At 34.0% G+C, this 13,455-nt stretch overlaps 1 pseudogene; it reads left to right on the top strand.

Moving 5' to 3' along the window:
• The window catches only part of LOC149218332 (26S proteasome non-ATPase regulatory subunit 1 homolog A-like), a 50,449-nt pseudogene extending 38,813 nt beyond the window's left edge, over positions 1-11,636 (top strand).
• The last annotated feature ends 1,819 nt before the right edge of the window (positions 11,637-13,455 follow it).

The raw sequence follows: 13,455 nt of genomic DNA, 5'->3' as shown, positions 1-13,455 counted from the left end.
TCAAAAGAGGTTTTAAGCTTAAATACTCTACCAATTATTACCCACAGGGGAATGGGTTAGCCGAATCAATGAATAAAAACTTGAGCAGAATCATTAAGCGAACTATCAATCAAAATCATAAGAATTGGCACAAATCTTTGATGTATGCTCTATGGGCAGACCGAATAATGCAAAAAAATTCCATTGGCACTTCTCCCTTTAATTTAGTTTATGGGAAAGAAGTGGTTCTCCCAACTCACCTAGTAATTCCTTCTTTGGCCTTAGTTCAATTTATTGACGAAACACCAAATTCATCCTTACAGCTAAGACAGCTACAAATTCTTAAGCTAGAAGAGCAACGAGAATAGTCTAAAATAACTCATGCTCATCATCAAGCATTAGTAAAGGCTTCTTTTGATTCAAACATGGTATCCAGAAAGGACTTTCAAATTGGAGATTTAGTTTTAAAATGGGATAAGGCTCACGAAGAAAAAGGAAAACATACAAAATTCCAATGAATGTGGCTTGGCCCATTCCAAATTGTGGAAATCATAGGTCCATCCACTTTTATGCTGCAGGATTTATAGGGAAAAAAGAATCTTTACCTATTAATGGGTAGATCCTCAAAAAATACTTTCCATAGAAGATCATTTTTTTTTTTTTTTGTAAATTAGTTTTTCCTTTTATTTTGATAATAAAACCAGTTGTAAATGGTTACGCTTGGAATTCACAAAAAAGACTAATATTTCTTTTAGATTTTGTTTTTTTGCTTGCATAAATAGAACTGATTTGGAAAATTGGTCATTATTATTAAAAGCTACAGTAAAAGGCTATAAGCCTGGAAATGATACTAGTTTCAACCTTGAGAATTTTGAAAAGCAACACTTAGTGGGAATTTGTTTTATATCAGTGAATGAAAAGCATAAATAACAAAAAACGAAGATTCTCTGTAGAAAATATCTTTCCAAAAACTCTACCATTGTCGTCCAGAGCTATTCTTAAGGAACCAATGATTTCCTCCCCACCTAGAGAATTACGAGCTTCAAGGAATAATCCAGTGATACACTTTAAACTTAAAGAATAAGAGGTCTCATCACGAGCCGACTTATCATGATCATAGATATTATAGCTTGTTGACTTTGCCAAAATTGCATACCACAATAGGGCAATGACTCAAAATTGTAACAATCAAAAGACAAGGGGTCTCATCACGAGCCAGCTTGTTCAGCAAAGTTATAAATCAAGTGAGTGGCACTGTCATAATTTGGCTACCAAACCAAGACATTGTTCTTTAAGAATTAAAAGAAAATAAAAGCAATAAGTGTGGATATGGATTTCCCTTTGAAAATCGTATATTTCTCCAAGTAGGATATAGGATCATTGCTGGGTAACAGGTAACCCTGTCGAGGCTATAAATGCCTGTTGGAAGTAGAGGGTCTACCTACAACAAATGAGCATATTTAAAACTGATTTACAGAGGAGACTTTGTTTTTATCTTTACAAACCAAGTAGTGGCTGATGTAAATATGATGACTAGCTTTAGGAAGTGAAAAATCAAAGTTAACATAGAAGAAACAAACTAGCATTAACAGCTGAAAGCATGATGTACTTTATCTTTCTATAATAAAGTTTGATTTTCCAAAAAACCATTATGTTTTGGAAGTTTAGAAAATTCAAAAGAAAATCAGAGATAACTGGTTCTTCCAAGTGGGTTGCCAATTGTTGTGGCCAGCAACAAGCCCCCTTCTTATTTAGTTTTATTACTAATACTAAATAAGTGGGGACCCTTATCTAAAAAATAAAAAATAAATTAGAACTTGTATTCCCTTTTTGAATAAATCTTACTATCATAAACTTAGGATAACAACCGCAAAAAATCCAAAAGGACTTAAGTTTTATGATAAGTTCAAACAAAATCGTTCTCTCAATAATAAAGCGTCGCATCAAAAAAAGGTAATGGATGACACCATATAAGAAAACTCTTAAGATTTGTGAAATCGCGATGCGAGATCGCACACCGAAGAAGCTCATCACGCGTCACAGTTTTCATATGCCTCAAGTATCACTTAAGGTGAAGTATCTCAAACCGGTGATATCTGATAATGCATCTCGCAGAAACATGTGGTGATAGATGATTGTTAGACACAATGGATTAGCGATATTATGAAGCAAACCACAAAATCACATTATCGCAGATCTGCAGGGCTCATCGTTCAAATTTTTTTTCTTAATTCGATGCCAAGTTATGTGCATTAATGTTAATTTAATGAGTTAGTTGATGATCATTAATCAGATAAGGTTTAGATTTGATCGAAAGGTCATTTCACGTAGGGTGGTATATTTTATATGATTTTGGCATTTAAAGATTTCTCGTCACCTTATTTCTTATCCTTATCCTTTCCTTGTTTGTAAATTGCAGGAACAAAAGCAGAAATGTATACGTAGCAGTGTTTAGAGTATAATGGGAAAGAAGGGAAAATTTCTAACTTCTGAAGACAAAGAAATGATGCCCTTATACACAGAAACCACCTGTAACAAAGACGTCGGCATCACTACTTGGGAAGGCATGTACAGTTTACTCGAGGAAGAAAATCCCAGAGTAATGGAGGTTACAGCAACTGCAGACTCATGCAGGTCGTCTGAGGCGTCAATTATAGAACTTGCATGTTCGTTCTTGCACTGGATAGCGGTGAGACCCAAGATTCTTCCATACACGGACATGATCAAATGGGTACTGGATAGTGCTGATATAACAGACGGACAATTTAAGACTCAGAGCCAAGAACTCATTGGGTCATTAACTTCACAAGATTTAAGGCTCATGTATCATCTACCAGAGCCACAGGTAACCTACAATAAGTAGTACATGGAGAAGTTCACTAAAGAAAACGAGGATTTGGCGGAATGCACCAAGGATTGGTCGCAAGGGAAGAACCACTAAAAGTGGATAAACAAAGAATATCCTTAAGTGGTATGTAAATAGTTGATCATTTGATTTAGCATCTACACACCAGCTGGAGACAAAAGGCTGAAGAAAGAGCAGAGTCTATCAAGAAGTTAACCAAGTTGAATTGGGATTCTTATTGGTAGTACTTGGTTAAACCACACAGTGAATGCATGACTCTCAAATGCCTCACTAACTATGCCGAAAAGATAGCGCCAGCACTTGCCGATTCTATTTTCGCAGGGCAACTAAAATTGGAGGTCAGTCAACCAACTCTCCTTAAGCCGATGCTGAATGCTTGAACAGATACATAGATAGTTAATTTCTAGATTCAGTTTTAGTTTTATTTTTGATTTATTTTTGCCTTAGATGAGGACGGTCATTTAAACCTCCTCCTATATTTTTGTAATAGACTATTTTTAGAATTTAGCTAGTAGTATTTCAACCCTTCTCATGCATTTAGAGAAGGTTCCTGAAATTTGTCAAAAACTTTTCCTCAGAACATGCACTTCCACACCCTCGGAGGAGGTTTTGATGAATGAATGGAATAAGATTTATTGATATATGTGTTTAATATCTGCTACTGAAATGCACTTTTGTACTCTTAGTAGATGTTGAATTAAGAAGAGATAAATCATTATTGTTGAAGCTCATGAGTAGAACTTGTTATCAATGGTACTTTTATCTCTTAACGATTTCTGTTTATGTGTTAAAGTGATATTTATGTTCAGTTATTTATATATGAATGCTTGAATGTTTGAGTTATCATTTGGCACTTTTGTAGGGTGATGGCTATTCTATTTATGCTTAATATATGAATGACTTATTATGTGATATGCTTCTCACAATTGTTTCAGCTAAAGTTTTATACAAAACGGTTCATTTTTATTGAATTATTTTCTCATAGCAATTGAATGATCTTTATTACCAATTGTTGTTAGAAATTATTTTAGATCTCATAATTGAAAGATTAAATCCTCGGTTACTCTTAGAATTAGATATTTCTATTCATTAGAATAAAATTGCACGTTGTGAAAATTAGATTTAGAATAAAAGAATTTTACTTAGGAATTATTATAAAGGAAATATCAATTCTCAACACACACACACACAAACTGGGAAACTGGTCCCATTATCCCGAGTCGGACCCAGCATCCCAAACGGAAAAGGAGTTGCTTTCAAGGTCCGGACCGGGTGGGTATCCCCCTTGTTGTAGACCCAATTTTCGGGGCTTCAACAGGTACCAATCATGACAGTGAAAAAAGTTCAAGTAAAAAAATTAGTCCTTCTCCCTGATTTGGCTTGGGGAAGGGGAGAGATAGGATTTTGTCAACTCAACTTAGCTCTCTTGTCTCAAGTTGTATAAGAATTGTTGTAGCCCCCAATCATTTCTAGTTCAAATACAACTACTAGTACTAACAATTTTGTTTTGAATGTAATTCAGACTGGAGCACAATATGTATGGTGTGAGAAAGTAGCTATTGGGTTTCTCTTGTGATAATGGAAACATACTATTCCTTTATATTTGGGTCCTACTACTGTGATATTGTTTCTCAGATTCTTTCATACTACATTAATGTTTCTCATGGATTTGTTGGTAGAAGAGAGTGTCGACATGAGGTAAATATATCTAACAGTTTTGTGCATCTACGAAGAAATTATATGTTTTCTTAGTTGATTGTTAAACCTTCTAGTGTTTTTCACTAATCTATAATCATTTGCATGGGACTTTACTAGTAATTAGGAATTTAGGACACAAACTTTTACAAGCATTGATGAATACTCCAGATATTGGTTAAGATTGGAAGAGGCAGTCTTATTGCACTGTATTTCTTTCTTCCTATATTATTGTTTCTCAAATATTAAGAAAAGTACTAAGAGAGAATTACAAGTGTCTTTAAACATTTCATGTATCTATTTTTCAAGAAATGAATTATTGGCATTTTTTGTTGTTTGAAGTTATCTTATTTGCATGGCTTTCCTATGGTAATTAGCAAATAAACTTTATTTATAAAACAGGTAAAGGTGGTACCTAGAAATGAATATCCCTAGTTAATTATTGGCATTTTTTGCATTGGGAAGTTTCCATGACATTTGCACGGTTTTCCTATGGTAATTAGCAGAGGAAATTTATTTATAAAAACATGGAAAGGTGGTACATTCAAAAACCTATGGCACCATTTTAAATCTATCGTTTTATATTGGTAAATCACAACCCATGTTTAGAAAGAATCAACATGCTTGGATTTTATTTTATAATTTCAGTCTTAGCCACTACAAATTCACTTTATTTGGAGTAAATGTCATGTTTTTCTTTTGATGTTCATCATCTAAAGTTATTCCATTTTTGGACTCATATATGTTAAGTCAATTTAATGTTCTCATTGCCCCTAACTATCTAGAGTCATATAACCACTCTATAGGACATGAAACAAGTTACTTGACTTATAAAATCTATGTTGGTTTTGTAGATTCTTTCACTCCTTGCTAAAATATATCAAAACTACCCTCATGTGATTATTTAAGCATTTGTCAGTGTCTCATGCTTCTAAAGGAGCCTAGAATTGTTGCAAGTATATTGGAGAAACTCCTAAGAGGGTAGAAGGTAACTATTTAGGAAATACTGATAGTGGTTGCATGTTTCTCTGTTTAAGGAAATTTTGATAATGGATGAACTTAAAATTATATTGGGTTGCATGTTCATTGTTTAGAATTGAAACCAATATTTCTTCTCCCTTTTTTGTATGATGATGCATTGTTGGCCTTTTAGATAGCATTTGATTTACTTGAAAATGAGGATCGGGCTTTCCTAATAAATGTTAAAAAATAACTTCCCGAGCTCAAGTAGCAAGGCACTAGAAGTGTAGATGTTGGAGAATCTTCAGTTGTTCAAGTTGATGTTTCTAATAATTGCAAAAATACTTTGGCTTAAACAACTATTGCAATGGATACCTCTGATGGTGTCGAAATGATAGATGATGCTACTATTCCGATGGAGCTAATAATGAATTGGATATAATAGAAGCCATTTATGCAGAAAGAATAACAAAGATTAAAGGAATTTTGTGTGGCGAAATGTCTATACTTCTAATATTGCAATTTTTGTATAGTCACAACAAGTTTGAAGTCTCATCTTGTGCAATGTTTTTGAATGTCAATTTTTTTTTTGCTATTTGATTTAGTATTCCCTGATCTACATTTATGACTTTTGTGTGCTTTAACTTGTAGTTGGATTTTTTAATGAAACTAGTATGCAACCATGTTAAAATAATGAGAAGATAATATTGTTCTAAGTTCTATCAATGAATGTTGTGAGTATATTATATTAGGATTTTGTCCAAAAGAATCATTACAGAGATAGCTAGGAACATAGTGGGGAGCTTAAGCATTGAATTCAAATGGTCACAGTTCTTATATTGTTTTTCTCTTAAGAGTGACAAAGATTTATATTAATACTGTAACTATAGATTACATATATAAGTTGAGGGAAACACGAAGCACCCTTTACTTGGACATGAAAAATACCACTATTAAACTTTACAACCAAGAAACAAGAGTAGAACTCTATAGCTAGATATTCATGCTTCCCTTGTCCTTTAAGCTTCTGAAAAGAATGAAAGCTAATCAACCTAATAGCTGAGAATTTAGAAGCTGTAGCTATTGGAAATTTTGGGATTGCATACATATACAGCTTGTAACAAGATATCTACTGTAAATCATTTGGATTGGTTGTGGTACTAAGGAATGTTTGGAGCTGAGATATTGATGTCACTATGGTGAAAATGGATCTCTAGTTTCCCCATTGGTGTTAGCGATGACCTCATTTTCCATCCTATCAACCTATTTGATATGCTTTCACTATTTCTCATCACTAGTCCAATCTCAACTTTTGAAAAGAATTTATCTTGGTTGTGGTGCTAGGGAATACTCAAGACTAAGATGTTGAAATCATTATCAGGAAAATGGTTATCTAGTTCTCCCATTGGGTCAATGGCCTAATTTTCCATCACATGAACCTTTTTTTCATGCTTCTTATCAGATGTTTAACTTAGTGTTTGAAAATTTCTCCATGGTAAATTTGCACATCTATATTATCCTGTTGATCTTGTGATTTTGGACAAAATGGTGTACTTAAATGGCTTCCACAATCAATTTGAGTACTGTATGAAAATTATTGCTTGCTTGTGTAATCAATTGACAATTAAAGCCCTGTCATGGCTGCCAGAGGTTCTTCCATATTACTTGATTGAATACTTACATTTCATGCAACTTTACACTTGGACTCTTCTGTGTCATAAATTACTCCAGATTCAGAAGGGATGGAATTCCTTCTAGATGCTCCATCAAACATTGATATATTATTGTCTTGATATTTAACCCACCCAAAGATACCACTGCTACGTGGATCTGAGGACATTATTTTACCTGTTGCAGAATTCAAATAATCTTATCTTTACGTTTCTCATCACATGTCTGATATCAATACTTGAAAATTTTTACAAGGTGAATTGACACCTTTTTATTATCCTATTGATTCTATGATTTTGGACAAAGTGGTGTATTTTAATGGCATCCACAATCAATTATAAATCCCCAAGATTGGTTTTAAGAGGCCTCTTGACTTCTCCAGTGGATGACCTTCTCCCTAGAGCACCTTTCCCACTTTAGGTACTCTCTAGATGTGCCAAGCCATCCCTTGCAGACTACAAAATATTTGAATTGGGCCATTAGAGAGGACGTCTACAAATGTTACATCGATATTACTTGGAACTCACCTTTGGAAATTGGATATCTCTTGGAATTCAAAATTTAATGTAAATAAAAAATTTTACCTATATCCTAGAAGGTTTCTCGGATCTCAACCCTGTATGAAACAATAGTGGAAAGAGTACAATGTTTCACTTTAGAACACCCCAAACTTCTTGGAAATTCAAGGAGAAAAGATACCAAATCAAAGGGTTAAGTTTCAATCCATTTTAAGGAAACTCATATGCCAATAGCCAAATCTGAAAATACCCTTTCACAACAGTAATAATGGCAGCATGGAAAAAGTAAAATAAGCAGCTTATACTCTTCACTCAGATGTCAAATAACTTCACAGTTATTCTTTTACTTGTGTCAAATCAACAAGACATATATGGCTGTAAATAACAATGCATAAAGAACATATGTAACTGAATCAAATTTGGAAATTGCACAAGTTTTTGGACAACTGCAAACTTAATTAACATGCTCAAGATGAAGTACATGTACACATCATGGATTTCTCTCAAGTTTGGTACAAATCCCCTCCCTATGCTCCAAACCCTAGCTAGGGTGAATCGATAAAACCCTAGCAACCAAGAAGATCCAATATGCAAGCATCACTCTAACACATCCTCTGAATCAAGAGGTCCTCTCTTCATTCTCTTCTTCACAATTCCACCCTAAAGTTTGATTACAAAACCCTAATTTCCAATCTCCAAGGGATAAAACTTAACCCTATACCTGTAGGATGCTCCTTGTGTGCAATGTGCACCAGTGTGAATGAACATATTTTAATGGAAAAACTCTCCTTCCTCTATTTATATGAGAGATAAGAGAGGCCAACAATTCAATGTGGGCCTTAGCCCTTACAAGCGCTTGTAGGCCAACACAAGAGAGATGATATTCTCTTTAAGTAATCATGTCATGTTGGGAACTTCATCTTCTAGATTAAAGTGACTAGCTATTTAATAACAAGCCCATTTACTTAAATACCACCTCAAAGTATTGTATCCTTGTTGGCCTTGGTGAATCAATTTTCTTCTGTAAATCATATAATATAGTTCACTGTTGTTTAAATACCTTCGATATTGGAAATACTCCAATTAGTTTTGTAATTTTATTTTTCCAAGGGAAGGGATACTGATGGATAGGTTTCTATTTTTACTACTACTTGGATTATTTACATTTTTTTTAATTTATTTTTTTAAATTTAAAATTAAAATTGAAAGTTTAGATATGCCAATGTTACTACTTCTAAATGAAAGATATTTTTCTAACCCAAATCAATATTTATTTTGTGCACGTAATATCTCCTCATAATTTAAACCATAAAACAATATATTGAAATGTACAATAGTGTATGCCACAATGCAACCATTTATGTCAATGCATTCATGCATGTTGGAACAACTGAAGACACTTTCCTCAGGGAAAACTTGGTGACTCAACTGTTGTGCTATTATATTTACAATAATTTTGTGTTCACATTTAACTATTTCTTGTAGAATTTTGTTTTTATATTATGGTATTTTATGGTTTTGACCTGTCGTGTTACCAGGAATGGGTAAGCAAAGCCACAAATTGGGAAAAATTTAGTGCTACGGATGGCTTGGGAGTCATTCATAGGGGTCATATTCAACAAGGATGTTCTTTGATGGCTTCTTATCTTCCTTAGAATGGTGCTAGTGGAGGTGGAAGTCCCTTTTTTGAGGGTGGAGCCCTATATGCCTTGGGACTTATACATGCAAATCATGGAGAAGGGATCAAACATTTTCTTCGTGAAAGCTTACGTAGTGCAAATATTGAAGTATCTCATTCCATTGCAAATATGCACTATTTTATAATAAAAAAGTTGATTCACCCTATTTTTCCAGCATGTTTTTCTCTGAAGGGAGCCATTATAGATGTGTGCTATAATTTCTACGGGTAATTCAACATGGTGCATGCTTGGGTTTGGGATTGGCAGCTTTAGGAACTGCCAATGAAGAAATTTATGAGGATATCAAGAATATTCTCTATTTAGATAGTGTAGTTACTAGGGAAGTTGTAGGTATTAGCATAGGTCTCCTTATGGTTGGGACTGCAAGTGAAAAATATAGTAAAATGCTTGCATATGCACATGACACAACATGAGAAGATTATCGGGTATTAATTTTTTTTATATAACAAAGAACTCTACTTTCAAATAATTTTTTTACTTGAAGTTGTTAAATTTTCTTATTTTTTCTCGGTCTACCTGGAAGATATGATTCCAATTTAGAAATGACATATAGGGGTTTGTCACTTGGAATAGCCCTTAGTGTTTATGGAAGAGAAGAGGAGGCATAGACACATATTGAACAAATAACATGGGATCAAGATCCTATTTTGTGATATGGTGGAATGTATGCACTCATCTTGGCATACTGTGGAACAACCAATAACAAGGCTATCTGATGCCTTCTCCACTTTGTTGTCTCAGATGTCAGTGATGATGTGAGAAAAACTGCAGTGTTGGCCCTTGGGTTTGTTTTATACTCAGAACCTGAGCAGGTTAATTTTGTCTACGCATCTCGATAGAATTATCTTTTTTTGGTCAGAATCATAAGTGGAATGTTTTGCATAAATATGTCGGCAACATTACTATTGTTTCTATTTTCCTGTGTTGATTTGACAATTTTCCTGTATTTTCACAGACACCACAGGTTGTATCTTTTTTTTCCAAGTCTTACAATCCACATGTTAGGTATGGAACAATTATAGCAGTGGGTTTTTATTGTGTTGGTATAGGATTGAGTGAATCCATTTCATTTCTAGAGCCTTTGACATAAAAAGTAGTTTATTTTGTTCCAGGAGATTTAATAACAATGGTTATGGTTCTTGTTCAAACAAATGAATCATGTGAATCACGTGTAGGTAACTTCAGGTATGTTGTCTCTTGGACTTTACAATGGCCTGGGAGTACTTCATGGAAGTTGAAATTTTAAAAGCAAACATTTCCATTGCTTACCAAATTCTTTTCAAAATGCCGGTATATATATTTATTCAATTTCAACAAAGCTGAAATGATTCCTTGATATTGTTTCAGGTCTCAACTGGAGAAAATAATTCTCGATAAGCATGAGGATACCATGAGTAAGATGGGTGCAATTTTGGCTTCTAGTATTTTAGATGTAGGTGGCAGGAATGTAACTATTAAAGTACTTTCTAGGTATAAGTATGATAGAATGACTACAGTTATTGGAATGGCAGTCTTCACACAGTTTTGGTATTGGTATCGGCTCATCTACTTTTTGAGCTTGTCTTTTGCACCAACTTATTTTATTGGGCTTAACTATGACTTGAAGACCCCAAAGTTTGAATTTATATTTGATGCAAAACCTTCATTGTTTGAGTATCCTCATCCAATGGCACCTCCAACAACCACCTCAACTACAAAGTTTCAAACCAATGTTGTTTCAACATCAGCAATGGCCAAAATGAGAGGGAAAAAAGAAATAGATATTACAAGTACAGTTGAAATAGTATCTAGTGATGATGGTAATACATTTGTATATGCTAATGGTGTTGTGTACTTTGGAAAGGGCCCAAAATCTAGTGATAAGGATGGTGAACCAATGCAGGTAATTAGTGTTATTATTGAGGCGTGTTTTGTCACGATAAGCTTCTATTAAAAATGATTTATAAAAGTACCGATGAACATGTTGGTGGCATTTGGTGTGTGGAGAATGGTGATCTGTGTTTACTTGCTTCTTTGTTCACTAGTTTTCTTGCGTTTTTTTCTAAATAGTAATGTCCTTCTTGGGGTGGATCCCAATTTGGAGATTATTATTGATCGATAAAAGTCGAAAATGTGATTCATATTATGTAGAACAAGGGTATTCATATTATGAAGAACCCTGTTACACCTTTATCCACAATCTACCCTAATTTCTATGGAAAGTTATGGTTGTTACTATCCAATGATAATGATAATTCTGATCCCTGATTCTATCAAAAGAGTATCATGCCTCATCATCAATTGGTGACTTATATAGGGCTTCAAAATTGACCTCACCCAATCTGAATTGTTGCAAAACAAGCATGATGTTGTCTCAATGAATGTATTTCTTTTTAAATGAAGTTATAGAATCATGATTTAGAGGTCGATTACTTGGACAACTCACAAGAAACACATACAACGTATCTGATACCAACTTTCAAGAGATGAAAGCAACATCATAGATATGAATTTTGTGGTTGTTTGAGAGAAGTGTGAAACTGTACTGATAGTCTCAAGACAACACCTTAAATTCAACAGTTTCAAGAGGTCGAATGGCACTGTCTTCGGGATCCCCATAATGTTTAGACACTAGTGGAAAAATAGAGACCATAAAAATGATATACTATCTAATTTCATGCCACCAAGGGAACATATGGCATATAATGTCCTTAAGGTTATACTCAACGTGTATGATTGTAATGTTATAAGGACTCACCTACAACATGGTTCACTTGGTCTAAAAGAGTTTGAAAAGGCTAGATAGAGCCACACTATCAAAGAAATTTTTTTTCCTTCTTCAACCATGGGCATATAAAGCCGATGCAAGGTTTACGTGAGCTCACCCTTTCGAATCACCAAAATATTTTTTTTCCCATTTCTTGGATTCTAATGAAGGAAAAGATTCAAAATTTAGGACTTATGTTGAATATATCTCAAAAGAAGCAACCTTCTTGACATTATTAAGTGTATTTGGAATTTGATGCCTTGACCTAGAGAAAACGAAAGTTGTATACACTTAAGATAGATGTTAAGACAAGAGTCATTGTTTGAGTGCAAGGCTATGTGAGGTTTGATATTAACTTTTAAAATAAAAAAGCACAAGGCTATAATGAAGCAGTTGTAACAAGGGTTTACACAATTGCAAGGAAACTCTTTTAATAGACTCAAGTTAGGGAAACAAAGTTGAGATACTCTCTTAAAATTGAAAAATTCTATAGGTTAAGAGGCTTAAATTCAAGCTTTCTTGCACTAGCTAAAGATGGGAGATGGGCCAACCAAAGCTTTCTTTAGATTCCTTGTATCAAAGGAAGCAATGAAACAGATCAAAGTTATTAACAATATTGAAGGGAGGGTTAATGAAGTAGATATCAAAAAAGTGTTTGAAATCATTATAAGATTACTTTTCAAACACAAGTTGATATACAAAAGAAAAGTGGCCATGCAAATGTCTATTGGTGTAGTTCCTTGATGGTTTTCTAATGAACAACAAAGGCTATGTGATCATGGTTTAATTTTAAATGAGTTAATCATTGCATTGGAAAAATGGCCAATGATAAGTCTCGAGGGATTAATGACTACTCGTGTGAATTTTAGAAGGCTACATGAGATTTTTTCAAACCTGACCCGTGACAGGGGTATAATGAAGCACTTTAGTGACAATCATTTAGGAGTTCCTTCAACAAAGGTTTGATCATGTTCATTCCAACACTTGAATATTTTGAGTTAATCACCAATGGGCACTTGATAATGTTATTCGATGTCACATTTAAAATCATAGTCGAAGCATTGGCACAGAGTTTGAGACATATTTTCCAAAGATCATTAGACATGGTCAAACAAGTTTCACTAATGGGTGTTATATTATACTCAATGTCATTGTAATTTAACATGGAATTAAAAAGGCTAGTACACTGGGTTAGAAGCTATGTTCATTAATACTAACTTTGAAAAGGCACATGATATCATGTGATGGCCATTTGTTCTTTCTATGTTGAAGGCCTTGGGGTTTTTCCCTTTCTCAATTTAAAGTGACAGAAACCTTTTT

This window comes from Pinus tabuliformis, chromosome Q, assembly GCF_031772625.1.
Source record: "Pinus tabuliformis cultivar Carrire ecotype Pingquan chromosome Q, CPIR1, whole genome shotgun sequence".
In the NCBI taxonomy this organism is placed as follows: domain Eukaryota; kingdom Viridiplantae; phylum Streptophyta; class Pinopsida; order Pinales; family Pinaceae; genus Pinus; species Pinus tabuliformis.
This window is presented reverse-complemented; position numbering and strand designations above follow the sequence as displayed.